Here is a 23,106-nt window from a genome sequence, read left to right as displayed (position 1 = left end):
GTATACACTATTTATGCATTTTTAACTAAAAAGAAACACTTTTTAGTGTTTAATATTCATTTATCTTCGGGATTCGGAAGAGTTTCTGTTTCTTCTTTGAGTTTTGTAGTTACCATTGTTCAGAAGACTGGTGCTTGTGCACTGCATTCTGAAGTATGTTGCGCTTTAAAGCTGCCCAAACGAAACGGAGTGGGTGCGTTGATTGAATAAATGCTTCGTGCCCTCATCTCACAGAATAAAAAGAACAACAAACCATAAATTAGTAACCTGTTCCAAGAAAAGTACATTAATCTAACGGAGTAATACTAGTACTATTAGTTAACTCAACTTGATTTTAATCAAATTAATTAATAAATCAGATAACATTAACTAGTATTTTTTCATTTAAATGTTACCCATTTTAATTAAGTCTGTGTATAATATGCTGATTTTTTTACATTGATTGTACTTAATTTTACTTTTCTTAAAATGCTGCTTAATACAGTATTTTCGCATTCATTTAAATTCCTATTATTAAGTTGTCCTTACTCAAAATATCCGTTAGTTCAATAAACTTGCAAAAAGTAGTTGGAAAATGTTGTCCTGTAAATATGAGTTTACAAATTTTTTTACAGTACAGAATGAGTGTGTCATGATCCTGCCCTCCTGTCATTGTAATTCATAGTTGTTTATAGTCATGTGGCAGGATTGTGGTGGTACCCATGTTTGTGTTGTAGCACATGGCCTTTGTTTGGTCTGTGTGCTGCTGTGTCTCGTTTGTGTCCCCACCCCCTCGTCTCCTCGTTAGCTCTCCCATCAATGTTTGATTAGTTTCCACTGTTCCCTCTTGATTTGTTCCCTTATAAAATGCCCTGTTGTCTAGCATCCTGTGCTCGTGCGTTATGTATTTAAATGTATATCATGTCATGTCATGTCCTTGAGATTGTTGTCTGTTAGGTCTCCCCAGATCGCGTCGATCGGTTTGTGTCCAGTCCGTGTTTGGGTTGAGTCCAGTTTTGTTTGTTAGGAGTCAGTCTAGTCATCATTATTTTTAGTACTGTTTTCCCCATCGTGGGTTTTTGCTTTGTGTTTGTCTCTTAATAAAGTGTTGTTTCATGTTCCCCAACCTCGTCTGCGATTGGGTTCGTTCCTCGCTGTCTCGCTCGATCGTGATGGAGCGACTGGGCGGGCAGTTCCTGACAGAGTGCTTCCTGAAATTGAACACACAACTTGCTCTTCAGAATGGCAGTACAATTGGGGGTTGTTTTACAACACACAGCTTATTACGTTTTTGTTGTTTGCAAAAGATCTTCATGAATGTTGTTCAAAACATTTCACATGTTTATAATGATATGAGTTTGAAATGAGATTGATTTTTTGGGCAATACTTCAAAGCAAACATGCTTACATAATCCCCATCATATAACTGCAGTTCATACAGGTTTCATTTTAATGTTTTAGCTGAACAACATTTTAATGGAGTGGGAAAAAATGAGAGGAATGAGGAAACAAAAATAATATTCATTATTATACTTTCTAGCCAGTGATGTTGTTTTAAATAAAACAAAAAGAGTAATTTGACAGCATTTACCATAATCTAGTGGTAAGTAATCAGTATATGAATCTTCAACTGGGATAGGAACTTCTTTCCTTTTTTTTCTTCCTTTCCTCTTGAATATATTCAGCATCTTAGCTTGATGTCTATATAAAAATTAAATAAAATTATTTTGCACACAAGTAAACTGGAGTGACAACAGCAGTAAAGGATGTGAAAACTGAACTATTATAAAAACAGCATGTTGTTTATAATATTTATAACCATCACTGGTGGAAATTAAATTAAAGGTGAAGTAAGCATTTCCTGTGAAACTGTCAGGACTGCATCCCCATTACTGTCTACCTCACACACTCCACCCACTCGTTCTTACTCACCAGAGTATTAATTAGAGTAAAATCCACCTGATCCTATCACCTCTTTCCTTTATAATCCACTCTCATTATACCATTAACCGTCTGGTCTCGTCAATAATGACACCGACTCACTCAAGCTACTTACCTCAAGAACTTACCCGTTTCCCTGTCATCATCAGCCCGTCTCCCCTCTTCATTGATCCATCCCGAAATCTTTATCTGCCACCTGCAACTAAGAGACTCTGTTATAGGCCAAGCTAAATTTAACCCAGGTGAACTATTGCTTTCCACTTACCATATCTATTCCATTACTTCTGTGTTTCAATAAAACAGTATTATACTTACTATCTGTCTGCCTGCCATCTCTCCGTTGTGACAGAAGACCAGACCAAACATGCAGGAGTCCGTGACCAACCCGGCTCGCGATCCGTTTGTGGAATTGGTACAGGCAGTCTGTCAATCTCTTTTACCCACTCCACCATTAAATCCACCCATGGTAACCGAAGATATCCTGCACGCAGCATGCCAACGCACACTTCCGGCAAGACCCTGCTACTTCGTCAGCTGCCTCTGCCAGTCCCATGACCCGACCAGCGACGAATACCGGTGAGGCGGAGGAGTGCAGTGGCTTCCTGTTACAGGTATCACTGTATGTTCAGATGCAAGCTCATCAATTTTCTAATGATTCATCTTGTATGGTATTTGTTATTTCCCTGCTGTCTGGATGAGCACTTCAACGAGGGCTCAATCCCTCTGGAATTCCAATTCTCCCATTCTAAAATCTCTCTCCAGTTTCATAGAACATTTAAGGAGGTCTTCGGGCAAACAGCAGCGGATTTGTCTATACATGATCAAATCTCTAATCTTTGTCAAGGAAAGCTCTCGTCAGCGCATACACCCTACAATTTCACACATTGGCTGCCTCTAGCAGATGGAATGAAACTGCCCTTATCACCGCTTATCGTCATAGTCTCTGTCAGCAAATCCGTCAGCTGGTAGTAGTCTATGATGACAACATGGGATTGGAAAACCTCATCCAAAAGACCATCAGAGTGTCTCAACGTTTATCGCCCTCAGCTCCCCTTCAGATTCCTTCAGCACCCGAACCTATGAAGATAGATTCTACTCATCTGTCCACCTCCGAACTCTGCCTTTATTGCGGCGGAGACAAACATCTCATCTGTGACTGTCCCTTTCGACCTCCACGCCCGGCGGAAAGTTTAGTCCAAATACTTCCTAAAGTTGAAGTTCTCAATCATACCACTGTAAATCTGTTAAAGGGGTGGTGAATTTGTCAATTTTATTGTTTTATACTGTTGTCTGATGTCTACTTATGGTGTTCGCATGGTTTTTACATTCAAAACATCAAAAGCAATAAGTAATAGGCTATTTTGTAACATGGATTAGTGACTGTCTAGAGAAATGGTTTGTTTAAAGGGGCGGGCCGCACTGAAGACCTGGACGTAAAGCCCACTGCTATGATTGGACAGCTTCATTCCCCGTCATTACAGGTGGGGACAAGTTTTAAAAACATTAATGTGTAAAAATAGCAGCCGAACACAAATATGTTTGACCCACAAAAGATTCTGGGTGCTAAAGATGATACACAATGACCATACGTATAGTAAAGTATAAACAAAAAATTAAACTCTACGTGATTAAATTGCCGTATACAACCCAGTAAGCGTGCATTAGAATCTAAAGTGTGGCTGAAAATCCTTATCAATAACTTTGCATATTTCTATTGTGCTTGTGAGGTTGCTCTGACATACACGTAACGTTACATACCACAGTTATATGATAAAAAAGCTTTGTTGGGTGTTTGACCTTTCAAACGCAACTCGCCTAAATTACCGTATACAACACAGTAAGCAGGCATCAGAATCTAAACTGCGGCTGATAAATCCTTCTTTATAACTAACTTTGTATTTTTCTACCGTTAAATTACAGTTGTGTTGTTAAGTGTTGTACCTTTATTAACCCTCTGGGGTCGGACCCTTTTTGGACACAGTCAGAGGTTCTGACATGCTCTCACATTTGGTCTTTTTTCAGTTGCTTTAAAACACATTAATGGCTAATATCACATAACACCGTATTCAGCACAAACTGTGCTATAATAATATGTAAGATAAATGTATGTACATGTTTGTATAATTAAGTAAATGATGTTTATGCGTGGTTAGTAAAAAAAAGAAAACAAAAAGTTGCTGAAATAAGGCCAAGAAACACATCCTAAACATTTGTTAACAAGCAAAAAAGTTCTCTACTCTTGTAAAGTAGAGAATTTGCTACAAAAAGATGTTAAAACCATTTAACCCACTCATTCACATGAAAAAATACATTGGTTTAACTTTTGTAAGACACTTTTTGCTGTGTAAAGGCAATATGCAAGGGAGGGTCAATGGTCATGAATATTGATGTGTTTCACACCTGAGGAGACCCAACCCCCTAATGGCTCAGTGAGGAATGTTGAGACAAAAGAACTGTGACTGTGGGGAGACTTAAAGAGAAAATCTTTTGCTTGTAGTTAAAAAAAAAATAGGTTAAAATAAAGTACAAAATACTTTTTTTAGTAAAATAAAAGTCTTATAGGCTTGCAAAAAAATGCTAAAAACATGAACAATACAATAGATTTAAGAAGCTTTATTATAATTATAAATGAAGAAGCTTCATTGTAATTATAAATAATAAAGTAACAATATATATACATGTAACAATATTCTATATGACCAGTACAATATGGCTCTAATTAAAAGAAAAGGATTCTAAATGGTCAGCTGTGAAAGTTTGGTGTGCATCTAAAAATACTTCCAAATATAAAAAAAATAAGGTATACATTTGTAAACCATCACACACTGTAACTCTTTGGGAATGGAGTTAAATGTTGTCGTCCCATTGTTCAAAACGTGCGGGTACCAGACGAAGTTGGTGTTGCAGACACATTCCTGAAAACATATCTTAATTAATATCATGTATTTTCTAAGTACAAAGCAACACATCAGTATTACTAATATTGAGAACTTTTTTAAATAATTAATAGGGGTGACCCCGAATAGTTGAATATTCGATGCATCGGAGAAGCCGGATTCGACTACCAATCTCACAGTCGAATCGTTGCAGATGTGTTATGAAATGAGGATCATTCAATTTTGGCCGTATATGGGTGCACACATTATGATATAACAGCTTTCTCCCGATATATTAATATACAGTATATTATTATAATGCTGCAAATAATATGTGATGTAGCAGCTTTCAATAAATATTTTTAAAATGCGTTAAATCCAACTAGCAAAGCCTGTGATGGGGCTACACGTCCATAAGAGGTTTCTATGTTAATAAACCATTGCATCTTTGTTTCTACATTTAAAAGACAAACTGGCAATTCTGGCAATACTTTCGTTTTTTATTAATTTCTTTATTTTATTTATAAATCACTCTGGGTTATCTGATTTATCTATTTGGCTTGTGTTTTGTTTCCGTGCACTTGAGGCATTTTGCACATTTGTTCTGCACGTTGTTACTTCTGACCTTATTTTATTTAAAAAATGTATTTATTATAAACGTAAATTCTGATATAATTTAAGTCTGTACATTTTGGATTGTTTTTCGTTCTATTGACGTTGCGCTATTGCGTTCTGGCCATGTTTGCGCATGCAATTTAGCCGAAAGTGCTAGGTGCTCTTAGCCTAGAAATCTAGACGCACCCTAGCGGCCGCAAAATATATTTGCTGCCAGGGTTTAGTCTAGGCACTCACAATACACTTAACAGCTCCAAAAACCAAAATTTGGTCAGGCCAATCACATCGTGTGTAGCGTCTGTGGGGTGGGCTTAACATGATGACGACAGAGCTGCCTGCGACGGTTCCTACTTGAAAACAAAGAATGGCTGCTGCTGCTGGCGAACAGCTTTCTTTTGAAGCGGCTTTGGCCTCGACTCTGGAGGACTTAGTCTTATGTTTTTCTTTGAGTGAATAGCAAATAACCCTACTGAAGTCCTTTTTAAGCAAGAAAGATGTGTTGGGAGTTTTGCCGACTGGTTACGGTAAAAGTTTGATATACCAATTAGCTCCACTGGTGGGGAAACGCATGGGACTCATACGTCACCTTCTTCGTTGCTCTGATTGGTCATAGCGCTATCCTATTGCGTACAGAGGCATTTTGAGGGACAACCTTATATACCGCCCCTTGCATTGAGCCGTTTGTGTGAAGAGTTGCCAGACCTTACATCTTGATGTATGTCTGGCTAACCAGGCTAAGGTGCTCTACGTCTCATATTTAGAAGTTCATCGAACTAAACATCACAAAACGGATGTTTTTCGACGGGTATACGTTTTAAAATGTATTTAAAACCGAGTGGTTATCTATTATGGTCGGTGTTCACTTTCAAATGATAAATAATATCATCAGGTCTTTCTGTATCTAAAGTGAATACAGAGATGATCAAAGTCAAAGCAAGCAAGCATTTCTGTGCTAAACAATAACGCGTAGTGTCTACAAAATCATTAATTTCAGTGTTTTTCTTGTTATAAATTAACGTTTAATGAATTGTATACAAAGCTTAGTTTTTATCATTTACAGTAACAATCACAAATTATTTGTCATTTGTCTTTTTTTTGGTCATGGCTTTGACGCGCTTAATCTCCAAATTAAATAAAAATACTAAATTGTAGCCGGGGTTTCCAAGGCAGGATCACCATTCTTATTTTTTAGGTTTAGTTCTCAAAATGTTTTTTGTGTGATTTTCTGTAGATCGTGGCATTAAAATGTTATGAGGAATAATTAAACAAATGTTGCCTTACATTTTACCTTAAAAAAAATATATAAATGCATTCACAGTCAAATATATACTGTTATATAACTCAGGCAGTAAAGCAGAAAATAATTGGGTACAGAGATGCGCTGTATATGTTTGTTAACGGGCCATTACCGGACATATTTATAGCTAAAAATTAACACATGACATATCTCCGGGCACATTTACAGCACATCAATACTAGGCTACATCGAAACATTTACACCCGAACAGATACATGCATATTTGAGCATGATGACAATCTCTGGGCACATTTACTGTTATCATGTAAGCAACATGTCAGTAATACAAATATTGTGAATGCATAAGTTCTATGTTTATGCATAGTTTTATGCATTAAAAAATCAAGCAACACATCAGTAATACTAATATTGAGAACAGAAAAGCCGGTAAATGTAACTTACACTTTATGAATTTCGGGTTCGTTTCTGCATGCCCCCGTGCGAGTAAATGACGATGAAGCCACGTTACTAAAAAAAAATTATTTGTATCATGTATTTTCGGAAAATACAGATATGTTTATATATATATACATCTTGTATTTTCCAAATTACTACGCAAAACATCAGTAAAAGTCTACTAATAAAACAGAAAAGCCCGCAAATGTGACTTACCCTTTATGAATGTCCGTCGCATTTCTGCAAATGCCCGCTGAAGAGGAGAGTGATGCTGCCACATTCCTACAAAAGTTTTTAATAATTAATATAATGTATTCTCCACAGTAACAAACTTATAAAGCAATACTAAGGCGTTAAAGCATAGTTGAGATAAGATAATTGGGTACATAGATTCGGTATATCTTTGTTAACGGGCCATTACCGGACATATTTATGGCTAAACATTAACATATTACATATCTCCGGACACATTTACAGCACATCGATACTACATCGATACATTTACACCCGAACAGATAGTCGCGTAAACAAGACTTGAGGAGGCATAAACACTAGTCAAAATATATTCTAAATAGTGATATTGTTTTATGACATATTGTATATTTACAGCACACCATACAATCATACTGTTTAACACATGACATATCTCCGGGCGCATTTACAGCACATCATTACACCCGAGCAAATAATCACGTAAAGAAGCCTTATTGATAAGTCGGCATGAACACTATAGTTATAGTAGTGATATTGCTTTATAACATATTCACATTACACTAATCAGCATACGGTTTAATGTAAGAACTATCATTTTAATGTAAACAAGTTGCCAATTACGAGACGTTTCTATAAAGTCATTATGAATATCTGCGTGCAAATAGTCAGTATACAGTATATAAAAGTTTACATCACACAACATTTCAACAAATGTAGGTAAAACTTACTCTTCAGAAATTATATCCTCAGCTGGATCAAGTCGCTCTTCAAAAAACAAACGTTCATCGTCGGAGTCCTGCTCTTCGTCTGAAGAAACAGTGAACTCTTCCTCGCTGCCAGGAGCATCTGTATAGCTTCCTCACCTGTAAAGCGTGTCATCTTCCCAGCGCGTTGATAAGTGGATGAAACTGTCAAAACTCGCTGCTTCTTAAAGCATTGTTTGGGGGCGTTGACCTTGTTTGCATAGCCCGCATCAGGTAATTTCCATATGAATGGTGCGCACATGGTAGGTGGGATCACATTAGCGCTAATGAGGTCGAGACAGAAAAACTGTACCTCTCTTTACTTACATGTCGATTACACAAACAGACAATGAGTTCTTCAGATTTTAATTACATCATGTAAAAGTAGACATTTCAGGCTTTCTTTAGACATATGTATCATGTTCGTGTGACAAGTATTGGCGGAGTTATCAGTTCATGTTTGAAACGTGTTTGAGGAAAATGGTCAAGGAGACAGAGATGTCGAAATGCACTCCCTGTTTATTTTCTTTATTTGCCAAAAGCACACAGTTTTGTTGTTATTATGAAGGCACTCACATTAAAGTAGAGACTTCACAGTTTCGAATGATGTATTACATGTATGTGTATGATTATGAATGACAGAGTATTTTAAGTGGATGTCACAGGAAACAGGAAAAAATGCGTCAAAACGCGGCCCCACGTTTTTGGACCCCAGGGGGTTAATCGTTTAATGTTTTTAGTACATTAGTCAAACATATGTGTTTAGACACGGATGTTACAACAGATATATCAAGCGATCTCTTCTAACAAAGCAATAGTGAAACGCAGTAACTTAAATAAACTTACTGTGTATACTGCTGTGTCATTTTTGTCAGATCCAATATTAGTGGTGTTTTTAATCACAGTCTCTCTGCAAATCCAGCATCGACTTCTTTACAAATTAATCCGTGTACACAAAGTAAACAAACACGAGCTGGAACTTCTTCAAAAGCAAACTTTATCCACGCATTCCTAATGTTGAGCCTCCGTTATCCAGCGTCTGTGTTCTTCCCATAGACGGTTCTTCCACAACTGAAAATGCGTTTCCATGGTTACTTCAGATCACCGCGTCAAAATAAAAGTATCTCAGAAAAAAAATTATTTAAAGGTAATTTTGGTTAAATTTGTCAATCTTTAAAGAAATGTTTACTAATTGATGAGACACACGTGTGTCACGCAAAGCTGTGGGAGGGGCTACAAAAGTGGTCATTGTATTTGGCTATGGGGAGGTGCTTCAATTCTACTTTGACGTCATATTTTTTTTGAATTCCACACTCGCTTGTAATACTGGCTTGGTGCCAAAAACTGTTATATTTCAGTAGCACAGACGTTTTCAGTTCAGAAACTTGCAGGATGTTCATTTAAGTATGATGACCTCTTATATAACAAATTATCAAGTTAAAATTGAGTATTCGATTCACCGCTCCTTTAACCGCCAATGTTTGTGTCTCTGTGCAAGCCCTCCTCGACTCTGGATCTGTGGCCAACTTCATTTCCATGCAACTCCTTCAAAAGCTAAAGATCCCTAAGCATCGCTGTCATCAGGATTTAAAAGTACAAAACAGTCAAGGGCCAGGGTTGTATTCGACACTTCACTCCTACTATCACTCTACAAATTGAATGTTTGCATAGTGAGGACATCTCCTTCATGGTGCTGGAAGAATCTACCATAGAGCTCATCCAGGGACGCCTGTGGATGATTCTACATTAACCCACCTTTAACTGGCATACAGGTGAGGTCCTCGGATGGGGACTGCTTCCAGTCTTTTTTAACTTCATTCTGAAAACTTCCAAGTAATCTTCCTTCGTCTCCCCTGAAGTCTTCTTCTCTGTCAACTCCACTTGTATCGAAAGTCCCCCGGTTCAACAAAAAGTTGAGATACCCTCAGAGTACCGGGCATTCCAGAATGTCTTCAGTAAACAACTGGCAACTAAACTACCACCTCACCGGCCATGGGACTGTGTCATCGACTTGCTACCTGGAGCCACTTTACCCAAGGGTCATATCTATCCTTTGTCCATCCAAGAGCAAAAAGCCATGGAGAATTACATGAAGGAGGCACTACAACAACAATTTATTCGACCTTCTACTTCCCTTGCTGCTTCTAGCTTCTTTGTGGGTAAAAAGGACAGAGGACTAATAGCCTGTATCGACTATCGTCATCTCAATTCTCAAACAGTCAAAAGTTTAGCTATCCATTTCCTCTGGTTCTCGTTGCACTGGAGCAGCTACGTGGAGCTCGCATTTTCTCCAAGCTGGACCTACACAGTGCGTATAAGGTGATTCGGATCAGACAAGGAGACGAGTGGAAAACTGCCTTTGTTACCCCCTCAGGTCAATATGAATACCAGATCATGCCCTTCAGACTCTCCAACTCGCCAGCAGTCTTTCAAGGTTACATGAACAAAATTTTCCGGGAATACCTCAACAGATTTGTTGTAATCTATATTGAGGACATCCTCATCTACTCTTCTTCCCTCGCTGAACATCAACGTCACATCAAAATAGTCTCGGAGAAACTTAGAGATAATCACCTGTACCTGAAATTGGAGAAGTGTGAGTTCCACACCACCAACGTACAGTTCTTGGGTTATATCATCAACCAGTACAGATGGACCAGAGGAAGGTAGAGACTATTCACAATTGGCCCATACCCACTTCTGTGAAGGACATTCAGCGTTTCCTAGGCTTTGCCAACTTTTATAGAAGATTCATCCAAAACTACAGTCTCATCAGTGCCCCCTCACTTTTTCGTTAAAGGGTAAAGCTAAGTCACTGTCCTTTTCCCCAAAAGCCATATCTGCATTCAACCTCCTCAAAGAAGCTTTTCAATCTGCACCAGTCTTAGTAAATCTTGATCTCCCCTTCATTGTTGAAATTGATGCCTACTCCACCAGAGTAGGAGCTGTCCTCTATCAGAAGCAACAGAATTCTCCTCGACTTCATCTACGTGCCTATTTCTCCAAGAAGCTATCTCTGGCGGAGCGGAATAACGCCAATGGGAATTGTGAACTGTTTGCCATCAAACTCACCCTTGAAGAATGGAGGCACTGGCTGGAGGGAGCTAACCATCAATTCGAAGTCATTACCGACCATCACAATCTGGAATATCTCTGTGAAGCCAAAAGGCTAAATCCTCGGCAGGCTCGTTGGGCTCTCTTCTGCATCCGCTTTGACTTCATGGTTACCTACCGACCTGGCAGTAAGAATATTAAAGCTGATGCTCTCTCTCTCGTATCCATAACAAACCCTCTGAAAATCCTCTTCCAGAAACTATCCTCCCTCCAGCCGCTTTTGTTAGTCCCATCATCTGGTATCTCGACAAACAGATCAACCAGGAGAACTTACTCCATCCGCTCTGCCGTAGACCCTGGATGGTCTCACTTTGTGCTCGAACACCTACGCACCGAACTTCTGAGTTCTGCTCACTGTGCTCCGGGCTTTGGACATCCAGGTAGCAGGCGTACCCTCTCGCTCCTCAGTAATCTGAGCCAACACTGGTAAAACTGGTGGCCAACACTTACCCATGATGTTTCACGGTACGTCAGAGTATGCTCAGTCTGCATCATCACCAACACCCCCGGAAGGCTACCCACGGAAAAAACTGGTACCACTTCCCATACCTCAAAAACCATGGTCCCACTTAGGTATTGACTTTTTGACAGATCTGCCCAAATCCCAAAATCTAACCTGTATTCTCGTAGTGGTGGATAAATTTTTCCAAGCCTTCTTTAAACTTATTGGAGTTACCGTGAGCCTGTCCTCAGGATACCACCCTCAAACCAACGGCCAGGCTGAGTGCAAGATCCAAGAAATAGGATGATACCTACGTACCTATTGCCATCAGTACCAAGACAGCTGGAGCCGCTATCTCCCCTGGGCAAAATACGCCCAAAATTCACTTCCTTAATCTACCACCGGACTTACCCCCTTTCAGTGCACCCTGAGCTACCAACCTTCTTTGTTCCCCTGGTCAGGCGAGCCCTCGTGGTTCCAGCTGTCAATTATTGGTTCCACCAGAGCAAGGTGCTTGGACCAATCCAGCACACCACAACAAACATCTCTAAGCCAATCTGCAATACAATATAGGGGGTGAGAATTGATAATAAGCATGCGAGACATTTGACTTCTGAAAGAGAGATTGCTAATGTGTTGATGTAGCAAAATGTAAAACATCACAATACAATTAGAAAAATAAGGGTTACAATAAAAACATTATGATCACAGAGATCTAGGACTAGGACTAAGTGCACATTCAACAAAACATCTGCACACCAAAAGAAAACTTTCTTAGTATTTTTGTCTTGTTTTCAGTACAAATATCTAAAAATTCTTAAATTAAAATGTATTTTCTTGATGAGCAAAAGGACCTAAGAAAATAAGTCTAGACTTTAGATTTAGACTTTGTTGCTTAAAACATGCACAAAAAAGTAATTCTTACCCCATTGGTAGATTAATTTTTTGCTTGTTTTAAGCATAAATTTACTTAAATTGTATTTTTTTGTCTAAAAATGTGACTTATTTGTTTAGGTCGTTTTGCTTATCAAGACAACACGTCTTGATTTAAGAATTTTCAGATATTTGTACCAAAACAAGACCAAAAATTTAAGTAAGAGAGTCATATATTTTGCAGTGTGATGGAGGCATTCCAGACCTTCAGGGAAAAACATTTTCACACATAAATTCTTAAATTCTCTCAATAAATTAATCCCAAAGGGAAATTTAGCATGTCACAGCAGAAAGTCTCACCAAATAGTATGAAACAATAAAAATAAAGCATAAATAATACATCATAAAAAATAGCATTCACAACACGCCATCCAATGTTGTACAGTATCAATTTGCAAAGCATTCAGTGGTGGACGAATTACACAAACCATGTACTTGAGTAAAAGTAGAGATAGCCAAGGTAAAATATTACTCCAGTAAAAGTAGAACAATTGCTTTGAATTTTTACTTAAGTAAAAGTACAAAAGTATTTGCCTCAAAATGTACTTATAAGTCACGTTCTTCCTGATCCCATTTTTAAACCCTAGTTTGTGTGTAATGTTGCTATGCCTCGTTCACCTCTCTACTCTCTCATACATTTGTAACTTTCTTAGTGTTTCTACTTGTGTCAACCCTATCAACTTCCAGCTATGTCTCTGCAATTATACAGTATGATAGGGGCTTGTTATTTCATATTAAGGCACATATGCAGGACTTTTGTATTACTCTGGATACGAATTACAACGAATTAAAACATTTTTTTTACGAACCTCCATCCACAGGAATACGTCAGTCACCAGCTAATGGCTCTACTAAGCTAAGCTGTTATCGAATCACAACACACTAAACAAACTACACAATCAGAGCTCGTTACGTATTTCTGAAGAAGGGACTTCATAAAACAAGGAATACATCAGCCTGTTTTGAGGACAGTGAAAACAGCGCTAAACAGATAAGTAAATTGTGTGAAAAACACCGCATTCAATGTATGTGAATGGTCAATATAATCAGTGTTGCCAACTATTTTCAATGGAAAGTAGCTAAAGCTTGCTTGGAAAGTCGCTAAATGTCGCTAGATTACGTCACTGCGTCATTAGCATAATAGTGACATCATCACGTCATATTTGCATTCTTTCTAAATTGGCTTTTTCAAGTTTCTCTTTCTCTATGAACGGTCACAAATGTTATTTTAATACACATGAATGAATAAAAATGTTTCCTCATTCATTTATATGCTTCTGTTCTCATGAAACGAAATATGTTCACGTTTATATGTCCAAATAGTCCAGTTTTAAAACATTTGAAGATAAACTGATAAATGATGGGAAACGTTGTTTAAATTGCAGGTAACGTATATAGCTAATTAAAGTGTCAACTCTCTGTTCTGAATGTGCTGCTGCTCAGCTCATTCAAATACATTTATTTTTGTACAGTGATTTATTTTATTGAAAGACCATTTATTTACATCCCGCCATAAATGTAAGCCATCGCGGGATCAGGCAACTCCGGGTTCCTGCATACACGATTATGCCGTCTATGCGGAGAGATGAACAACATCTCCTGTTATGGTTTGGTGAAGGATGAACCCAAATGCAGACAGAGATGAACACAAAAGACTTTTATTGTGACAAAACTGAAAACAAAAACCCACGGGGGGGCAAAACAACATAACAAGATACTAAATAAACACTAAACTGGACAAGACTAGACTATGACAATAAACACTAAACTTGACAAAACACTATATAACTCACACTTGACTATGACTAGACTAACTGAGACAGAGTACTTACAGGATCACAGAAACAATGCACAAGCACAGGACAACAAACACAAGGATCTTAAATAGAGGACAACTAATGAGGGCAACAGGTGACAGGAATTAAACAATAATGGGATAATTAATGAGGAAACAAGGGGGCGGGATCAAGAGACGAGACTGAGAGCACATGGCTAGGAATAAACAAAGCCAGTGCTCTCACACAAAACATGGGTCTGTCATGGTTCTGCCACAAGACTAGATTAAACAAAGGACAAAATGGCAGAACCATGACAGAATCCCCCCCTTAAGGAGCGGCTTCCAGACGCTCCCCAGGGGAACACTAAACACGAGACATGACAGACTGACAGATAGACAGACACCAAGAAAACATGATAAATATACACCGGGGCAGACAAGATAACATTACAAGAGGGTTGGGGTGACATAATAAAAACAACAAACACGGGAGGGGGGTCGGAGGCAAAACAGTGTTCAGGTGAGGAAGTCCAGGTAGGGTGGAGCTGGGTGGGCAAGGGGTCTTGGGTTCAGGGGTGGTGGAGAGCTTGGGACGAGGAGTCCGGGCAGGCTTGGTGGGGATCTTGGAGAGGACAGGCTTGGTTGGGGATGCAGACTGGGTAAGGGGAACAAAAGGAGGCAAGGTAGGGTTCCAGGGCGTGGTAGGGGTAGACAAGGGAGCAGATGAGGGCGAGCCAGGACTCACAGGGTAGGGGAGAGAGTCAAGGGAGGACATGGAGACAGTGGCAGGGGACCAGGCAGACGAACAGGATGACAGTGCTGGGGAGGAAGCAACAGAAGGAGCTGGAGAGACAGGGGGCGCTGCGTCCGGCAGCGGAGACGAGACAGGGACCGAGACAGGGGGCTGCAGCGGAGGCTGCGCAGACGGCAGGGGCTGCAGCGGAGGCTGCGCAGACGGCAGGGGCTGCAGCGGAGGCTGCGCAGACGGCAGGGGCTGCAGCGGAGGCTGCGCAGACGGCAGGGGCTGCAGCGGAGGCTGCGCAGATGGCAGGGGCTGCAGCGGAGGCTGCGCAGACGGCAGGGGCTGCAGCGGAGGCTGCGCAGACGGCAGGGGCTGCAGCGGAGGCTGCGCAGACGGCAGGGTCAACCCCCTTCTCCTTCTCTTCTTTCTCGGGCGTGGTGCAGATGCGGTGGCAGGTGAGGTGAGGACAGTGGTGGGAGCAGCAGGCTCCGAAGAGGACCCCTCGGACGGCGACTCCCACGAAACCCTCCTCTCACGCTTACCACGAAGGTCAGGGGGCTGGACAGAGCTGGCAGGAACTGGAGTGGTGATCGCTGGGTCCTCCAGCGCCAGAACTCCCACGGTGAGACCCTCCGGGATGGCAGACAAAGGGATGGGACCAGCGGTTCTGGCTGGCTCCCTCCTAGAATTGACCCCGGGTCCAAACAGGAGAGGATCGTACCAGGTGGGACCTGGTTCAAGTACCACAGAAAAGCTGCGTCCTCTCCTCGCACAGCGCCGGTACATCCAGTCTGCTGGGTTCTTAAATGGCTTGTGCATTCTGTTAAGGTGTGGTGAAGGATGAACCCAAATGCTGACCGAGATGAACACAAAAGACTTTTATTGTGACAAAACTGAAAACAAAAACCCACGGGGGGGCAAAACAACATAACAAGATACTAAATAAACACTAAACTGGACAAGACTAGACTATGACAATAAACACTAAACTTGACAAAACACTATATAACTCACACTTGACTATGACTAGACTAACTGAGACAGAGTACTTACAGGATCACAGAAACAATGCACAAGCACAGGACAACAAACACAAGGATCTTAAATAGAGGACAACTAATGAGGGCAACAGGTGACAGGAATTAAACAATAATGGGATAATTAATGAGGAAACAAGGGGGCGGGATCAAGAGACGAGACTGAGAGCACATGGCTAGGAATAAACAAAGCCAGTGCTCTCACACAAAACATGGGTCTGTCATGGTTCTGCCACAAGACTAGATTAAACAAAGGACCAAATGGCAGAACCATGACAATCTCCTGCCCTGACTGCAGCTGGGAGAGACTCTGCTTTGCTGCGCGAGGACTAGACCACCTCTGAGTGCTTCGGGATGGGGGTGGAGCCCACGGAAGCAGCGGTAGCTGCTCGTTGAGAAGACTGAATTATACGTGCTTTCAAGTCAAAAAGTCTCCAACAAAGCCAGAAAAAAGTCGCTAGATTTGCCGCTAGTCGCTTTTTGGAAAATAAATCGTTAAAGGGGTCTGAAAAGTCGCTAAATCTAACGACAAAGTGGCCAAGTTGGCAACACTGAATATAATACATTTATTTACGCATTCAGGTCTGGCAAAAATTTCAGTATAAATTAATAAGGGTTGATATTCATACGATTCAATACTGTATTTTATTGAATAATGTTCACACGCACAAGTTTATGTATATACAATTCTATCTATTCAGTATTATGTGGGAGTGGGACTAAAATGTGAATAATGCAAATATAACTGATAAAAAACCTCAGGGTTTCAAATGTTCTGACACACAAAGCGAAAATCGCACGTAACTGAGCAGAAGGTGAAGCTTCATTTGTCATTGGTCACGTGATTTCTACATTAACAACACAAGCTTCGAATCAATGCTTCATCTGGCACACCCACTTTTGCTCGACACAAGTTCCGAAGCCTCGTTTCAAATGTATCATCACTAGTTTTAACCATTTAGTGTTATGTTATATTTCTTTGTTTATGTTCACATTAAAGTCACTTGCACTTAGATGTGCTGCCTCTGCCTGCCTTTGTCCACAATCGTTACAGAACAACTTATCAACTAGGATTCAGCAGTGAAACTCATCTGTCATCATGCCATGCCACTATGGAACCAGCAGCGTTTTGGTCTCCTGCTATGAGACTTCTTGTGCTCTGCCAGGGTTTCCGCTCCCTTGAGGATGACACCTGGAATTTTTTGGACCTTGTTCCACTCACTAGTAAAGACTTACCCAGAAAATTCTTTAACAGTTTTTTTATCAATGCAGTTTAAACGAACCACTTAAATCACAACTCTCACAATATGATCCTTAGTGGAATTTTGAGAACTGTGTGGAGCTAGCCCTGGCGTTGAGCAGGTCTCTCTCCACTGTGGGTAAGGTTGAGGCGGACTCCTTGCTGTTTTTTGAGAGGGGCAGTAGGCACCAGGCTACACAGCCCGGAGAGCCAGGTTGGACAAGGACGCCTGCATATGCTACCCTAATGGTGACTAGCCCAAGACTCATGCCTGTACCTATTCTCAAGAGGGCAATCGTCATGCTTTCATCTGTTCTCAAGATGGCTGGCACCACACCCAAGCCACTTTACAAGATGGCTGCTACCCCCGAGAAACTCCACAAGATGGCTGCCACACCCGAGCCAGTCCACAAGATGGCTGCCACACCTGAGCAACTTCACAAGATGGCTGCCATACCTGCCTCTCCAGTTAATGCCAGGACCCAGCAGTTGATGTCTTGTCTGGCGGATACCCAGATGATGTCTGTACGGGCAGCTGGGATCTCAAGTCCGGTTGTGTCCAGTTCTATGGTCCCTATGCCATCGGAGGCATGTCCTTTGAACTCTGTGTTCCCTGTATTTGCCATGGTTCTGTGGTGTGTGTGTGGTCTGCTTTCTGTTCTTCTGTTTCGCAAGATGTCTCTTATACCATAAACCTCTGAAAGTCTGAACCTGAGTCGACTGAACTTTCTGTCATGCCTGAAAGGCACGAACCCGAGTCTCCTACACTTCCTATCCTGGCTGAAAGGTTTGAATTCGAGTCCCCTGAGCTTCCATTCTCAACCAAGTTAGCTGAGCCCAATTTTCCTGAATTTACTGTCCTGACCATAAGGCCGGTTTCCGAGTTTCCTGGGTTTCCTGTAAAGGCCGAGATGGTTACTCCTGAGTTTCCAGTATCCTGTAGGTCAGCTAACATGGTCGCTCCCAAGCCCCATAGACTCTCTGGCCTTGCCTAAATGGCCCTGCATGACTTCCAAAGTCTCTCTGTCCAGTCCAAAATGTCAGTTCCAGAGTTCCCTGAACTTTCTGCCTGGCCCAAGATGGCTGCTCCTGTGCTCCCTGTACTCTGCCTGGCCCAAGATGGCCACTCCCAAGCTCCCTAAACTCTCTGCCTGGCCCAGGATGGCCGTCCTGGAGCTCCTTGAACTCTCTGCCTGGCCCAAGATGACCAGCCCCAAGCTCCTTGAACTCTGCCACAACTAATCTGGTCAGAGGGCCTCTTTCTGCTCGCTCCCTCTGCCTAGGTTCCTGTTGTTGCCGGCACCACCATGGGTCCAGTTCTGCCCTGGACTCTGGTTCCTCCTGCGGCTCCGCCATGGCTTCCTGGCCCTTGGCCACTACATGGTCCTGGCCCACCTTCCCTCCTGGACTCCTGTTTTTGTTCTTGTTTGGAGTGTCTGGAAGCCACTCCTTTGAGGGGGGTTATTGTCACTGTCATGTCTTGTGTTTCCCCTATCTATGACTCTTATTTTGAAATTAGGTCCCTGTTTGCCATGTTTGTAGTTCTGTGTAGTTATTTTGTTCTTTGGTCTGTGTGATGATTGTTTCCCAGGTGTGTTTTGTTTCCTTGTTATCCCTTCAATGTATATAAGCCCAGTGTATCAGTTGTCTTGTATCAGTCGTTGAATGTATGTAAATGACTGGGTTTGGTTCTTTGTTTTGTTTTCTGTTTTAACCATTCAATGTTATGTTATATTACTTATACTTTGCCTTGATGATGTTATGGCAACATACCTTTTAATGTGGCTACTATGCTTTCTTTGCAAATGGAAAGATTCAAAATATTAACTACATATCTAAGAATCTAAGCAGTATCATTTTCTTTGAAAAATAAAATAAGCCTTATAGAATATAATTGAGCACTTTAGCATGTTAAATGTATATTGTAATACATTTATACATGTATTTTTATATTTTCAGCATAGGCTTAGATCACAGTCTTTGGAAGCAAAACTTTTGAAAATAATCTCAGTTAATAAGAGGCACCGCAATCCACCTGCAAGTTTAAGCATCATACACATGGCTAGTCAAAAGGTCATTTATATTTTTTACAACAGTGTTAACAGTGATTGATTGTCATTTCATGATATCCGAGCACTGAGCTTCAAATACAATGAACTATACAGGTAAAAATAGCTCCAGCCTGCATATACTGTCGCGTTGTGCAGCAGTTACCAGTCAAGCCTATGTAACTTAGCAAACATAAAAAGTTCATTCATGATAATGTCGTATATATTTTAGCAACACAATTTTTGCAGGCCACTTACTCATTTAAAAAATATAACCAGAATGAAAATGACTTACCTCTACGTGTTTACTTACATTTGAATGAGAATTGTAAAAGGAAATAGTCTCGAGGTAACTTAGGCAGAGTAGTACTAGTTCTGTTTTTCAACCACATTTAAAAAAACTGCTGTAAATAAGGCCTTGGGTGTCATGGCGAGTCGTTTATGAATGCAGTTTTACTCTCCAAATGATAAGCTGGCTGGCTGCTGCACGGACACATGAAGCAGTTATTCACGCTGAAGTAAACATCCAACCAGAGTAACCAAAACAAGTTCAAAACGACGCGCATGCTGTACCCTGATTGGTGGCTTGAAGCGTTATGACAAGGGTGCATCTTAGTTTTTTATCTACTTAAAAATAAAAAGGAAAGACTGATTTTTCAAAATGTAGCATTTTGTTCGGTTGGTATAAATTCTTTAATAGACTGGGGTCTATTCCATTTCAAGCATAAGTGCAAGTTATTATTATTATAATTGAGTATTCTTCTATTGTTATACTATTTGCTTGAAATAAATAAATAAATGAAAAAAATGAAATAGTAAAGTAAAAAGTAAGATATTTAGTAAGATATTTGACTTTAAAAAGTAGTAAAGTAAAAGTCTCACAAAAATAAAAGATTTGATTAAAGTACAGATACACGAAAAAACTACTTTAGTACAGTAATGAATTACATTTACTTTGTTACTGTCCACCACTAAAAGCATTATAGTTTGGACTACATGATTCCATAAAGTTCATCATCTTATATAATGCTGATGTCAGTCTAATAGAAGTAGGTAAAAAAGACTTTCTAAATCTGTCTTTAACACACTGGGAATTAATTAATCTTACGATCTTAGGAACTCATTTGAGCTTGAGCTATTCCATGAAGGAAGTGGTCCTTTTGACTCATCATAGAAACCAATTTTTTCACACCTTCTACCCCGAGATGTCTCCTCTTAAATGGGTAACACACACCCCACAACCGAACCCACCTTCTTTATAAGCTTATTTAATTAGTTTTTTTTCCCTTTTCCAACAGTCCCCCTCCCCAACAGGTGATGGCATACATAACAACAGATGATACAACAATGTCACAAAAAGTCTTAAGTAACACATCTACCCCAAACGATCTCAGTCGTCTCAACAGATGAAAATGACTTTGGCTTTTCTTGTATACACGAGTCGTATAATTAAAATATCGTTTCAATTTAAATATTCAGGTATACCCCCAGGTACTTATAGGATGTTAGAATTTCTATTTCTGCTTCCCGTTTATATAATGTTAATGCTTGCAGAGGGTGTTTACTAAACTCAATGATAAATTACAAACTTTAGTCTTAATAGCATTGAGTCTACGGCCATTTATCTCCAACCAGTCCACAAATTGCTTTATAACCTCCATATATTCACATAAAACATAAAATTAAGAAAGATAATAAATAGAGGAAGTTCAGACAATTGTACAGCAAAAACTGAAAGAGCGTGTTGAACAGTGTGCAGACAAAGTGACTCGGAGTAAAAGCATGATTCGTCTAGTAAGGAATCGTAATAAATGTGAAAGTAATGTCTGTGTTGATCTGAGGAAAAAAGATTCTCCTGAAACCCAGTTTTGGTGAAAAATCTGATATTTGTGCTCAGTACAATTGCACCAAATGGCATGAAGAATTAAACATGCATGACATTTAAATTAAGTTGTTCACTTACCGTGAGAATCAGAAAGGTCCACCAGTGTGAATTTCTTCCTCAAAGTTTTATGAAGGTAACAAAGCAATTCGTCTGACAGACATTTGCTGACAAATGTGCCAGACTACCAGGGGGCGGATACATTTGTGGTCAGCATTTGGTTTAATGGCACATCCTTACACTAAAATAACACACAAATGAGCTAATTCTCAGCTCTGCAGACAGGAAACGAAATGCCACAGAAACTTTTGGTGCGCAAACACAGGGCTTGTACTAGAGGTCTACACGGGTCCAAAAAATTCTTACCCAAACCCTTAACGTGTTACACTGAACCGACCCGAACCCGTCTATTGTTTTGAAAGCTGGACCCGGAACCGACCCGGACCCGTCTATTATTTAAGAGCTGGACCCGGAACCGACCCGGACCCTTCTATTATTTAAAAGCTGGACCCGGAACCAACGCGGACCCGTCTATTATTTAAAAGCTGGACCCGAAACCGACCCGCACCCTTTTATTATTTAAAAGCTGGACCCGGAACAGACGCGGACCCGTCTATTATTTAAAAGCTGGACCCAGAACCAACGCGGACCCGTCTATTATTTAAAAACTGCACCCGAACCTGTCCGGGAAGACACAGACCAGACCGGCAAATATTCTTTAGCTAAATGTTATTAATATGTCAATTAACAAGTAGCGAAAATTTAACTTTTTGTCTTACCTATAGAAGTTAGCCTTCTCCCTCCTTGTACCTGACTGTGTGATGCACAATCCTTATTTCCAAGAAACTTCCATCATGTTATTCCTCTCTTGACGATTGAAATGCTTAATGCTTATTCCAGCTTAAAAGTCCACTTTACAGTCATGGTGATTAATAACGCAGTTTTACATTTGTTGTGTATTGGGTCAACTTGCTTAATAATGTTTGCCCATTTGGATTATAATAACGATTGCTCGTTCAGTGCCATGGCTGCTTTCGTTAGCTTTACTTCTTTGCTATCATCTCTGTGCTCTTTGAGCAGAGTCAAAAAAACGTTATATATAACAGCAAGACGGTCAATTTCTGATATTATAAAATTAGAGACGTCAGTGCAAAATGCACGGTACGGCAGAATAGGTCCCGCCTTCTAAATAAAAGAGCCAATTGTCAAAGGTAAAGTCATTGCGTCTCACTGCAGAAGCTCCTGACTGGTAGAGAAACATTACAGGAGCACATGCGCATTAGCTGCCTGGTTGGAGCAACCAAATTTAAACTTTTTAACGCAATTTGAGCGTCATAGAAAAAATGTATGCGAGAGTTCATCTAAGTTTTTGTTGCTGATTTTGAAATATTTTATTTAAATGTGAGTGTGTGTGTTCTCCGAGTCCGATCGGCCTCGGGTATTACCCACAACGTGAAACAGACCCGGGACCCGAAGTAATAGATTGAGACCCAACCCGGCTGATCATTTAAAATATAGACCTTCCATATAGACCTCTAGCTTGTACATATTACATCTTGCAAATCCATGATCAAAACACACATCACTCTGTTTATTTTACACTCCACTTTTCCTAATGACTGTATTTTAATGGTCCTGATTGATTACTAGCCTCAGTGGATCCACACCAGCCGACTAAAACCAATTCCAGAGGGAAGCCCCGCTGTCAGTGGGATGCCAGATTGAGATCAGCCAAAAGCCGTACTGCGAATGGGAAAAACTACATAGAAAGCTGGTTGGTCGGGTGGCAGGCTTTGACAAATACATGTGGTGAGTTATTTCATTATCTGCC

At 40.3% G+C, this 23,106-nt stretch overlaps 2 long non-coding RNA genes and 1 pseudogene across 2 annotated transcripts; all 3 read right to left on the bottom strand.

The window, feature by feature from the left end:
• LOC141350571 (NACHT, LRR and PYD domains-containing protein 1 homolog) overlaps positions 1-23,106 on the bottom strand; it is a 65,343-nt pseudogene that overhangs the window by 31,705 nt on the left and 10,532 nt on the right.
• LOC141366126 (uncharacterized) lies at positions 915-21,596 on the bottom strand. Its single transcript, XR_012371189.1, has 3 exons — positions 21,357-21,596; positions 1,571-1,680; positions 915-1,190 (listed from the first exon to the last, which is right to left on the bottom strand). It is a non-coding gene; the product is annotated as an uncharacterized lncRNA (long non-coding RNA).
• On the bottom strand, positions 4,429-8,752 carry LOC129443479 (uncharacterized). Its single transcript, XR_012371188.1, has 4 exons — positions 8,046-8,752; positions 7,321-7,386; positions 7,111-7,176; positions 4,429-4,835 (listed from the first exon to the last, which is right to left on the bottom strand). It is a non-coding gene; the product is annotated as an uncharacterized lncRNA (long non-coding RNA).

Source organism: Misgurnus anguillicaudatus, chromosome 2, assembly GCF_027580225.2.
Source record: "Misgurnus anguillicaudatus chromosome 2, ASM2758022v2, whole genome shotgun sequence".
Classification (NCBI taxonomy): domain Eukaryota; kingdom Metazoa; phylum Chordata; class Actinopteri; order Cypriniformes; family Cobitidae; genus Misgurnus; species Misgurnus anguillicaudatus.
Note: the sequence above shows the minus strand (reverse complement) of the source record. Positions and strands in the feature narration are given on the sequence as shown.